Raw genomic sequence first — 13780 nt, 5'->3', positions numbered from 1 at the left:
ATCACATTGATGCCTAATATGACTAAACAGTTAGTCAATGTGTTGATGAGACAATTATTTAATGAAGATTAAATAATATTAGTTGAGACGAATTAACTGTGAATTCGTAAATTAAATATAATAAGTTATATTTAATTAAATGTATGTAATGTTAGCTTGGACGAATTAATCTGTTAATTCGTAATTAAATGTAATCAGTTATATTTAATATCAACAAGTTGAATGTGTCATAGTGGTAATAGTGAGGGTACACAAACCAAGAGGTCATGGGTTCGATCCTCACTAGATGACAATTTACACATTTTATACATTTTTTGTAAAAACCGAAAAAAAAGAAATGGACCTCTCTTATTTCGGTTAGCATATGGGCCGGAAAAATAAAATAAGAAAATCTACCCTAATCATCTATATACTCGGTTGTATAGGGTGATGAGGGTGAGAATTTTTAACCTAATTTTTCTACTCATTGCTTTTGCCTCTTCTCATCAGGAAAAACACAAAAACCTAAATTTTACAGAAAATTTTGGATCGATTTCTAGGATAATCAGAAGGGCATATCTCATATCGTCTTGGGTGGAACTGATAGGCGAATATCTACTTTGATATTGTTCTTAGGCCATATTTGCTAGGACAGAAGGTTATTTCTGAATCCTTTATTTTGTTTATGTATTTTATTTATGACTTGTGATCGTCTTAATTAAATTCGTTATAATCCTTCAATTTTAAGGGAAGTATACAGATTATTTCCCACAAGTGGTATCAGAGCAAAGGCCACTAATTTTAATTTTGATGATTTTTATAAAAATTGTATGTAAACTTTTAGGGTTTCCGAAAAAAAAAATTAGGGCACGACTGTTTTTTTTTTGTTAATGCCGATTGAAAAAAAATGTTTGCAGCTGGTGTTTGTTCTTTTTGATGCGATATTTCCATTTTTATTTTTCATAATATTGTTTTAATCAGTTAAAATTATCATATGAAGAATTGGTAGATGTTTGATTTGATGCAGATTAAGTTAAAACATAAATGGAATCGTCATGTTTGATTTAATGCAGATTAAATTGAAATTAAAAAGGCATTAGGGTCCTAATTTAAAAACCGTGAAATTTTTTTTGCTGTTTCTGTACTGTTCACAGATGAACAGTAATAAAAAAAAAAAAATTTTGCTGTTTTTTTTTGCTCTCGGTTTTTCTTAGAAAAACCGATTAAAGTTTTTTTTGCGGTTGTTTTGTTTATGCCGTTTTGGAAAAGCATCCGAAAATTTTTTTTTGTTGTTGTTACTGTTCACGTGCTATTGTTCACAGGGGACAGAATTTAAAAAAAAAAATTTTTTTTTTGTTTCGGTTTTTTACAGATAAAACCGTGTATAAAATAAGAAACATGCTAGTTTTGTTTTTCTTTGTTTATGCCGAGACCAAAAAAAAAAAGGATTTTGTTTTTGTTTTGATTTTGGCCAATTAGTTATTGTGAAACGGTTCACAATTAAAAGATACCGAATTATTTTAAAGCAGTTTAAAATTTTGACGGATTGAATTCATATTACAAGTTTAATATGGATTAAGATTGAAATTAATGTGATTAATTGAGGAATTGTCACTTAATTTGATTTAAATAGGTGGTTTGGATAAATTAATCAACATAATTAAGGAATTGTGTCATGTATGTTTAATTTATTTTAGTTGATGCATTATATTTTATTTTTGTTGAATGAATCGATTGAATGAATTTAATTTACGTATTTTTGCAATCAGTTGTAATACTTAGTGCGGCCTTAGTCAAATTATGTTTTCGTAATGAAGGAAACATAATTTTTAATGTAATTATGAGATCTCGAATCTCCTTTATTTTTCCTTTAGTTTTTGGGTTTTGAAATTAGAATGTAATAAATAGGTTTATTATGTAAATTTTATTTATTGTAATTTTCAAAAGAAGACTAAAGATGGAGATTGGAGCTCACTCCCGCTACATGGATCAAGATGGAACATCAAGACAAGCTTCTCGGGTCCAAGGAGGATTCCAAACTTGTATTTATTGTTCATTTTGATAGGATAGGCCACACTAGGACTTTTACTGTTTTTACGTTTTTCATTCTTATTGCTTTTCATTCACATGTTAGTTTATGCATCATATTCCGCATAAAACCAAACCACCTACTAATAAAATGCATGAAAATTGACTCATATAGGTTGTATGTTAGTTTTCATGGACATACAGATGTCACAGTCTTTAAGCCACCACCTTAGTTTATTCATTCTCGCATGCTAGATATTAGTTCACTTAAAATGAATTAAATAAAGTTGATGGGATTTTCCTCTAAAACGGAAATTGAGATTAGTCTTTATAAGGGCAAACAACTATGAATCCCTTCTTCGTCGGTAGGCATAATATGACCCCTTCTACGTTGGGTAAGTAGTTGTGTTGACTTAGTTTACCTCAACATCATAGTCCGAAGAGTTTCTCGTGATTATGATGGACTAAAGATAGAATTTACAGAAATTTATCGACCAAGAATTCTAACGGTAGAATTAGCTAAAAGGTTAGCTTATCAATTTACAGAGAATTGGGTCTTGGGATCATTTATATAATTCTTGAGGGAGGTCAATTATATAAATGTTTTGAGTCTTCGCGTTATGACAGTAGTTCATTAGACTTAAAAATATAAACGATGCACATGCTTATTATTTTTATTCTTCTTCTCATGATGTAGAACACGATTATTTTTTCATAATACTGTTACAACGAAATGGCTGGAAATAACACAATCCCAATGCCTAGTGCCACACTTGATCGCGCATCCTGGCTGAAAGTATTCATGGACCAGATGAATCATTTCACACGTCTGAAAAATGATGGGTGCAACTTTGCGGACTGGGAGGCGGCACTACGGAATCTTCGCCATTGCGACGGTAAGCTCAAGTACTTAATCGAGCCAATACCGGTCAACCCAGGCCCCAATGCAGGAGTCAACGAGGCACTCGCTTATAGTGATTTCGTTATGGAAGCGGGTGCGATAAAGAACGTACTCATCTTTGCAATGGAAACCAATTTGCAGAGACGCTTCATTGCCCAAAGTGCAAACAAGATTTTCACTACGCTCACTAACGAGTTCTCAAAAGCACCGAGAATCGTTACATATGAGCATACCTGTCGCTTCTTTGATGCGAAACTCCAGAAGGGCCAACCGGTTAGCCCACACATTCTTCACATGATTGAGAATGTCGAGAAGCTGGAGGCACTGAATTGTAAAATCAGTGAGAGCATTGTCATTGACCGAATGCTTCATTCTCTTCACGATGGGTTTGCCTTTTTCAGGGCGAACTATTACATGAATGACTTGAAAAAGAGTCCTCATGAGCTACACTCCCTTCTCGTACAGACTGAGAAGGATATGAAATTGAGTGGGAGCATGAACCAGGATGTTGTCACGATTCACAACAAGGGTAAAGGTAAGGGCAAGGCTCATGGTGACCTAGCTGTAGGTAAGCCAAAGTTCAAGAAGCCAGGAAACGGTAAGAGTGCGCCTGGTGAGACTAGTGGCTCACAGGGCAAGGCAAAGAGCAAGGGCGGTGACATAGAGTGCCACCATTGTCACAAGACTGGACATTGGAGGAGGAACTATCCCGTCTACCGTGAGGACATCAAAGCAGGCCGCGTCGTTCCTGTTGGTATGTCATCTTATATTCATATGATTGAGATTAACCATGCAAGTTTCGGAACTTGGGTAGATACTGGTTGTGGTTCTCATCTGTGTAATCATTTGCAGGGCCTAAAGAACATCATACCTCTCGAAAAGGGTGATGTGGACCTACGAGTCGGAAATGGAGCACGAGTTGCTGTTGTCTCGAAGGGAACATATGTAATCCAACTCCCTAGTGGTTTTGAGTTATTTCTAAATAACCGTTACTATGTACCAAGTTTGTCTAAGAACATTATTTCTGTTTCCGTACTTGCTAAAGACGGTTTTGCATTTTCAATAAAGGATAATAGCTGTATTTTCTCTTTCAATGAAATGATTTATGGCAAAGCAGTTTCCATGAATGGAATTTATATCTTAGACCAAACCACAGAAATATTACATGTGAATAATAAGAAAATAAAGGTTGGTGACAAAGATCAAACCTATCTATGGCGTTGTCGAGTGGGACACATAAATGAGAAACGCGTGAAGAAACTCGTCGATAATGGGACCATTCCCGCATTCGATTTTTCTACATTTGGCACGTGTGAATCATGTCTCATTGGCAAGATGACTCGAATTTCCTTCAAAGGTATTGGAATGCGCGCTAGTGACCTATTAGGACTCATACATACTGATGTTTGTGGACCTATGTCAATTACCGCTAGAGATGGCTATAGATATTTCATCACTTTCACGGACGATTTGAGTAGATACGGATATGTCTACTTAATGAAGCACAAAAGTGAGTCCTTTGAGAAATTCAAGGAATACCAGAACAGGGTACAGAACCAACTGGGTAGAAAGATTAAAGCACTCCGTTCAGATCGGAGTGGCGAATATCTTTCAAATGAGTTTGATCAACACCCGAAAGACTGTGGAATCGTTCTGCAGTTAACTCCACCTGGAACACCTCAATTAAATGGTGTGTCTGAACGGAGAAATCGAACCTTACTTGATATGGTTCGATCCATGATGAGTCACACGGTAGTGCCTGATTCATTATGGGGTTTTGCTCTTTTGTCAATTTGCTCTTATACTTAACCGAAGTCCGTCTAAAGTCGACAAGACTCCATATGAAATGTGGAAGGAACGGTCCCTAACTTGTCCTTTATTCGGGTTTGGGGCTGCGAGGCTTATGTCAAGTGGAGACACGAGGATAAGCTCGGCCCGCGATCGGTCAAGACATACTTTATAGGTTATCCAAAAGGAACATTTGGTCATTACTTCTATTCGCCTACCGAACATCGAGTTTTTGTTGCGGCTAGTGCGACGTTCTTAGAGAAAGAATTTCTCGAGAACAAGACGAGTAATAGAACCTTCGAGCTGTCGGAGATTCCAGAACCAACAACCGAGGAACAGATGGAGGAAGTTGTTCCTCCAACTGATGATACGGTTAACATTCCCGAGGAACCTAGAAGGTCGGGTAGAGTCTCTCATCCTCCGGACAGATACATTGGTATGGTCGAGGAGAATGACGTTTTACTCCTAGAGAGTAATGAACCCGTTACCTATAAAGGTGCTATGACCTGTTCCGACTCAAAGCTATGGCTCGAAGCCATGCAATCCGAGATGGACTCCATGTATGAGAATGACATATGGGATCTAGTTGATTTACCTAATAAGGTAAAACCTCTACAGTGCAAATGGCTTTACAAAATAAAGCGTTACGTAGACGCGCGCAACCAGATACCTATAAGGCACGACTTGTGGCAAAAGGTTTCACTCAAGTGCACGGATTGCATTATGATGAGATTTTTGCACCTGTAGTCATGCTACGTTCCATTCGGATAATCTTAGCGATTGCCGCATTTCATGATTATGAGATTTGGCAAATGGATGTGAAAACCGCCTTCTTAAACGGTTATTTGGAGGAAGAGTTGTACATGGTGCAACCCGAAGGTTTCATAGATCCTGAACATCCTAAGAAAGTATGCAAGCTTAAGCGTTCCATTTATGGACTTAAGCAAGCTTCTCGGAGTTGGAATCATCGTTTCGACCAGGTGATAAAAGAGTATGGTTTCACTCGATCGGTCGAAGAACCATGCTTATATATCAAGTCGAGTGGGAGCAAGATTGTATTCTTGATATTGTATGTCGATGACATACTCTTGATTGGGAATGACATTCCTCTTCTATCTTCGGTTAAAGAATGGTTGAAGAACCATTTCCAGATGAAAGATCTGGGTGAGGCACAGCGCATTTTGGGAATCCGTATCTACCGAGATAGATCACGACGGACGTTATCACTTAGTCGAGAGTCTTATTTGGATAAGATTCTTGAGAAGTTCAAGCATGACCAACTCCAAGAAGGGGAACCTTCCAATGACGATCGGGATGCGATTGAGCAAGTCTCGATCACCCACGACGCCTGAAGGGATTGAGCGCATGAGTCGTGTTCCTTATGCATCTGCAATAGGATCGATCAGGTATGCCATGATATGCACACGTCCAGATGTGGCATATGCATTGAGTATGACGAGTCGGTTACAAAAGACTCCAGGTGAAACACACTGGATAGCTGTTAAACACATCCTCAAGTACCTACGGAGGACTAAGGATTGGGTATTGACTTATGGAGGCGATTCTAAGCTATGCGCAATCGGTTACGCAGATGCTAGCTTCCAAACGGATCGAGATGATTCAAAATCTCAGTCCGGGTTCGTCTTCACTCTTAATGGTGTCTTTGCGGTCGTGGAAGAGTTCCAAACAGTGTTGTAGCAGATTCTACTACTGAATCCGAGTACTATGCCGCTTCGGAGGCAGCAAAGGAAGCGATATGGATGCGTCAATTCTTACAAGGACTTACGGTAGTTCCTAGTTCGAATGACCCGATCACCATCTATTGTGACAATAGAGGTGCCATCTTCCAGGCTAAGGAGCCAAAGTCTAGCAACAAATCTAGACATGTACATCGGAAAGCTCACCTGATCCGTGATTATGTGGAGCAAGAGGAGATAGTGATAGACAAGATTGCGACGGATGATAACATCGCGGATCCTCTCACTAAACCGTTGAATTATGATAAGCATGTAGGGCACGTTAATTCCATGGGAATTAAACGCGTTCCTGAGTTGTAGTACTTGATTATGGATTTGATACATTATCTTTTTCATATATACTATTTATAACTTCATCGTTTTATATATAATATTTTGTTTTTCATGTGGATTGTACTGACAACATTGAACGCCACAAAGTGAACTGAATTACATTATATTTGTTTTGGTCCGTAATCGCGAATGTGAGCTGATAACTCCGGCTATTATATTGTGCAGTCAATTGATGGTGGGTTCAACGAGCCATAAGTGAAACGGTTGACTGATCGATCACAGATGCGAGATTATAACGATACCTCGTAGGACAACTTTTTGTGAAAAGTAATGGAGTCCTAAATGTTTAAAAACATTCGGTGCCAGGTCGTGGATAGGACATACATTGTGTTCCTAGAGTCGATTCTTTTGACTATCGACTGTCTCTTGAGATTAAGGCATTTTTTGGGTGACTCTGGTTTCTTTCTCACAGTCTGCCGTAACTGGAGGCTAAGTAGATTTTTTCTGGGTCATTTCATACTGTGCTTACATCTGCAGGATTCGAGTTGAGGAAAATATCCAACCCTTATCAGGTATAGTTATTTCTCAGGGCCACTCGAGGAGTTGTAACTGAAATGCATGGCCATGCTCGAATGTTGATTCGTTTATCAGTTAAGTTACTCTCTAGTCGGGGAAACCACTCTTGATAATGATCTTGTAAAATACGACCTTTGTGAATGCGGATTTGCAAATTGTTTTACATTAAGTGGGAGAAATATTAGGATATGAGAATCGGTTATCGCACATACACTTGTGAGGACAAGTGGGAGTTTGTTGGAGCTTGTGTCCTCCACAAATTAGTGTGATAACATTTGTAAATCTCTTACAGGTTCACAAGGGTATACTTCGTATATTTAATCAGTTGATTAACGTTTACCTAATAACGGTTGGCTTGCTAGAAAGTTTGACGTTATTATCATACAGATGGCGGTGATCAACTGGTCCCTAAAGGTCACACCTATAGGATGTGTTTGAGAGATGTGGTTATAGAAATATGATCACATTGATGCCTAATATGACTAAACAGTTAGTCAATGTGTTGATGAGACAATTATTTAATGAAGATTAAATAATATTAGTTGAGACGAATTAACTGTGAATTCGTAAATTAAATATAATAAGTTATATTTAATTAAATGTATGTAATGTTAGCTTGGACGAATTAATCTGTTAATTCGTAATTAAATGTAATCAGTTATATTTAATATCAACAAGTTGAATGTGTCATAGTGGTAATAGTGAGGGTACACAAACCAAGAGGTCATGGGTTCGATCCTCACTAGATGACAATTTACACATTTTATACATTTTTTGTAAAAACCGAAAAAAAAAGAAATGGACCTCTCTTATTTCGGTTAGCATATGGGCCGGAAAAATAAAATAAGAAAATCTACCCTAATCATCTATATACTCGGTTGTATAGGGTGATGAGGGTGAGAATTTTTAACCTAATTTTTCTACTCATTGCTTTTGCCTCTTCTCATCAGGAAAAACACAAAAACCTAAATTTTACAGAAAATTTTGGATCGATTTCTAGCATAATCAGAAGGGCATATCTCATATCGTCTTGGGTGCAACTGATAGGCGAATATCTACTTTGATATTGTTCTTAGGCCATATTTGCTAGGACCGAAGGTTATTTTTGAATCCTTTATTTTGTTTATGTATTTTATTTATGACTTGTGATCGTCTTAATTAAATTCGTTATAATCCTTCAATTTAAGGGAAGTATACAGATTATTTCCCACACTTAGAGGTAGTTTCTACAAATTCTTTCAATCATGTCTATTACAGTTAATGGAATGATGGAGATCCTGGACCAGAAGCAATGAAGTTGAGACATAACAGCTCTAACAAGAACCAGCCTGCCTGCATAACTAAGTTTTCTAGTCCCCCAACTCCTAATCCTCAAGCACATTTTCCACTAGCCTGGTATAGTCCCCAACTGCCATACGTTTATGAGAGATAGGAATCCCTAAATACCTGAAAGGAATTTGACCCTCCTTAAACCCAGAAATGTTGAGAATATAGGAAACCTCCTTCTCACACATCTCATTGAAGTAGGTCTCAGATTTATCACAGTTCATTTCAAGTCCAGAAGCCACAGAAAAAGTTGCAAAAGCTCTAAGAATAACAATGACAGAACTCCTATCCCATCTGCAGAATAAGAGTAAATCATCTGCAAAGCATAAATGGCTCAACTTAAGAGCCCAACATAAAGAGTAAAAAGTTAAACCCCATTCTATCAGTTACAGAAGCAAGGATCCTGCTGAGATACTCCATGCAAACTGTAAATAATAGAGGAGACATGGGATCCCCCTGCCTAATGCCTCTTCTACCTTAAAAATACCCAAAATTGGCTCAATTCAAAGACAAGGTAAACCAAGGGGTAGTAACACACTCCATAACCCATTTAATCAACTTGCTAGGAAACCCTAGAGCCTGCAACATTTATTTGATAAAATACCATTCAATGGAATCATAGGCTTTTTTCAAATCAACTTTCATAAGACATCTAGGGGAACAAGACTTCCTTTTATATAATCTGACTAGGTCCTGACAAATTAAAATATTATCCACTATGTCATGACCTTTGATAAATGCACTCTGGTTTTCACTCACAATGTCAGGAAGTACCTTGGCTAGCCTAGCACAAATAACTTTGGATATAATCTTATAAACCACATTGCAGCATGCAATTGGTCTGGAGTCACTAACACTCACATGCTTATCTTTTTTTAGGGATAAGAGTAAGGGTAGTAGTATTCCATTGTTTCAGCATCTTACCTGAGGTAAAAAATTCCTGGACAACAGCAATAAGATTATTCCCAATCACAGCAAATGAATCTTTAAAGAATTGAGAATTAAAGCCATCTGGTCCAAGTGCCTTGTTTGCTGGAATAGCATACAAGGCATCTTTGATTTCAGAACTGGTCACCTCTGCAGTGAGCATTTGACTGTGGATGGCAGTCACCAGCTTCCCCTCCCTGACAGTCTGCCTGTGAACCTTATGAACAGGTTTACTGGAACCCAACAGATGAGTATAATATTCAATAAAAGCTCCCTCAATAGCACTGGCAGTTGTATGCTTGGTACCTTTCATATCCTGGATACTTAATACCCTATTATGCATTCTTCTAGCTCTGATGACACTATGAAAATAATGAGTATTGTCATCCCCCTCAGCAGACTACTGTATCTTAGCTTTCTGTGGAAGGAAACATCTCCTAGCCTCTGCCCTCTCCTGATAACTTAGAGCAGCATCTTTAGTTTCCTGCTGCAGCCTAAGATTCAGTGGGTCCATATGCAAATTCTTTTGAATGCTATGCAGTAAATTCAGAGCAACTCTAGTAGTAGTTTCAATGTTTGCATACATATTTCCATTTAATTCTTTCAAATTCTTCTTCAAGAACTTCAACTTTTTAGCAAACTGGAACATTTTAAACCCTTGTATTTCCTGTGCCCACACAGACTCAATCATAGGGATGAAGTCGGGATCTTTCCCCCCACATATTGAAGTACTTAAAACTACCTTTTTTCCTTACAACCTCAGGTTTTAGGGACAATGTCCATGGACAATGATCAAAAAGCCCTTCAGGGTGAAACATTGTCATAGTATCAGGATAATGAAGCAACCAACCAAAGTTAATCATGGCTCTATCAATCCTACTAAGGACCACACCCCCAACCTCATGTTTATTAGTCCATGTGAAGAAGGCACCTTGAGCAGTGATATCTCCTATCCCACAAGCATCCACACAAGCTTGAAAATCCCTCATTTATGCTTGAGTAACCTCAGAACCAATCCTTTCATTCATAGCCAACACATTGTTAAAATCTCCTATCACAATCCAAGGACCATTAACCACATATTTCATATAAGTAATAGATTGCCAAAGTGGAGTTCTCTCAGCAACTCTATTGAGACCATAAACTATAGACATCCACCACTTATCTCCAGTAGGAAGAAATGTTACTTTAGAATTTATAATTTGAGTTTCATTACTAATAATTTCCACCTTATAATGAATATCATCCCAAATTATCCAAGTTCTGCCCCCCTCATGACAAGAATTATTATTATTCACCATAGTCCAATGACTCCCAAGCCCTTGGTGCACTTTATTAATAGAATTAGTCCTAACTCTAGTTTCTAATAAACCAAAGACCCCTATATTATTTGTATGCAGAAACATCTTATATCCTTCTGCTTATTCACATTATTCATACCACGCACATTCCAAAAGCCAATGCTACCCATTATCACTACGTTGAATGACACCCCCTAAATCTTCTTGAAGCACCTGTTTGTACTGAACAGAATGCTCCACCACCTACATGAATGTTCTCCTTCCAGTCTCAGTTTGAGTTCCTCCTTGCCTAGTCAATCTGGTAAATATCCTAGCAGGCGAAAAAGGAGTGAAAGAGAAAGGTAGTGGAGTGATAAGCCCAGATGACACTACAGTAGGGATCTGAGGTTCCTGAATAGGATTTGGTTGTACTGGTTGAGCAGGAACCACTACCACTGCTCCAGGAATAGGTGCAGGAGGTTGCGAGGCTCTCTTTTTAGGAACCCATACTCTCCTAGGCTGCCCTGTCCAGTAGGTTGCTTCTTCCTGCAGTCACGGCGAATATGACTAATTCCCTTGCACTGAGAACAGATTACAGGTTTCCATTGATAATGAACAATCTGTTTATGTTTGACACCCAATTCATCCATATACTCAACCACATCAGGTAAATCCTCCTCCATTTTCACTTCCACCATAATTCGAGCATGCCCAATAAATGTTTTAAGCTGGGTATTACTATCACACCGCACAGGTGTTCCAACCAACCCTGCAATTTTGTTTAGAGCATTCCCCCAGAATTTCAATGGAAGCCCATAAAATCTAATCCAAATGGGCACCATGTCAACAGCCTCCCTAACAAGTTTTGCTTCAGGCGTCCATTCCTTCACCACCACAGGTTTGTTATCAAAAAAGACCGGACCCAATTGCAACACACGCTGTTTCATTTCAGTAGTTTTAAACCGCACAAGGAAGATCTCATTAGAATGAAACGAAACCTTCTCAAACTCATTACCCCAAACCCTTTTCACAAACCCATCAACAACTTTAAAGGGAGGGTTAGCCCCGAGAACATAACAATAAACTGCTTTAGACCAATATGCCAGTTCATTCTCAACATCAGTACTAGTCAATTGGAGAGTGCTTACCCTGGTGGTGTCAGACGAGTGGGAACGTTATGATACCTCCGTCCATTCGCTGTCATCATCCGAAACATCCTCCTCAATTGAATCCATACCACTACTCAAGTTAAACGGACGGATAACTGATGTGGAAGCATGAGCGTGATCATCCAACTGAGGACCAGTAAGAAGACCATCATCTTCACGATCCAACATCTGAAATCTCGATCCATTGATTCTATTATGAGGCGTACTATTATTATTTGTTAAATTTTTTGATTTTTTTGTATTATTATGATTACAAATTAGTCGAATTACTCTATTAGATTTAGGGTTATTCCGTTTCTTTTGCACCATTGCTGTAACAAAGAAGGAAATCTCTAAAAGTCGCTTCTCTCTCTAACCACTTTCTCGCTCATCCTTTAATTTCGATATTTTTAACTCCTCTGATCACAAGAATTTCTCATATGAGGAAGAGTTTAGAAGCGACTACAAGATACCCCACCAATCCACTCTACTCCATGAAGTCATAATCAACAAAGAATGCCCCATATTCTAACCCACGCCTTGTCTTGAGAATATTGCTTACAAATGCGAGTACGAGAATGTAATATTTGATGAAGAAGATAGGAGGTTGGTTAGGATAAATACTCTTAGCCTTATGCGAATATGAGGAAGTTACCTTTGAAGTAGAGTTTAGAGTAGTTGTAATACCCCGTATTTTATTACCTTGGTCAAATGCTAGTCAACGGTAAATGGGTAAATATATTTTGTAAAATTATATTATATGGCATTTATACGATTTATAAAAGAGACGGAATAATAAAATAATAATAACAAGTTAGTAATGATGATAATAATAATAATAATATATGATACATATACATATATATATATATATTATATATTATATATATATATATATATATATATATATATATATATATATATATATATATATATATATATATATATATATATATATATATATATATTTATACACGTATACTACCATACTAACTACCCTATATATACTGCACCCACCTTATCCATTCACAATCACAACACAATCCTCAACCAACATTTAATAGAGAGCATTGTTGTCAGAATCGCGATTCGATCCGACGATTTTACGATCCAAAAATGCTTGACCGATCCTGGATCCTACGATTCTATCATAGTTGTAGAATCTTACGATCCTATTAATTTAAAAATTTCTAGGGATGGGATCACAATACGATCCTACGATTTTACGATCCTACGATCCGACTCCATAATAAAAAAATTAATATATATTTTTATATAATGACACCGTAAAACCCAAATTTCGTGTAAGTTGTTCATACAATGATACTAAATTCATTAATTACCAATATTTTATGAATAAATATTAATAAATAAGTGTTTTGATTTTCAATTATATGTTTTTTACCAAATAAAAAATTATATTTAGCGAGTTTGTAGAATCTTGCGATTCTACGATCCGATTCTACCGATTCGATCCTACCCTCCCCATCGATCCAAAGTAGAATCCTGATCCTGACAACATTGATAGAGAGAAAATAAAAGGGAGATTTGGAAGACCGTCTTTTGTCCCTCCGCCTCGAGATCGTAAGGTAAGACCGTCTTACACTAGTTTATATAGTATTTAACTAATACCGTTGACCTGCCTCAACCTTGACGCGCCCTAAGACCATCATTGACCACCATGGGACCACCGTTGACCACCATATGTCGAGTTTGACCGAGCATAATATGGTTATTTATTGTTGTTGTGTGACCGTCTTAAGACGAATTTTTACCTTGGTTTTCGTGGCCCACTTG

The sequence above is a fragment of the Silene latifolia genome, chromosome 9, assembly GCF_048544455.1.
Source record: "Silene latifolia isolate original U9 population chromosome 9, ASM4854445v1, whole genome shotgun sequence".
NCBI classification, from domain to species: domain Eukaryota; kingdom Viridiplantae; phylum Streptophyta; class Magnoliopsida; order Caryophyllales; family Caryophyllaceae; genus Silene; species Silene latifolia.
The sequence above is the reverse complement of the archived record's forward strand: the minus strand, read 5'-3'. Positions refer to the sequence as shown.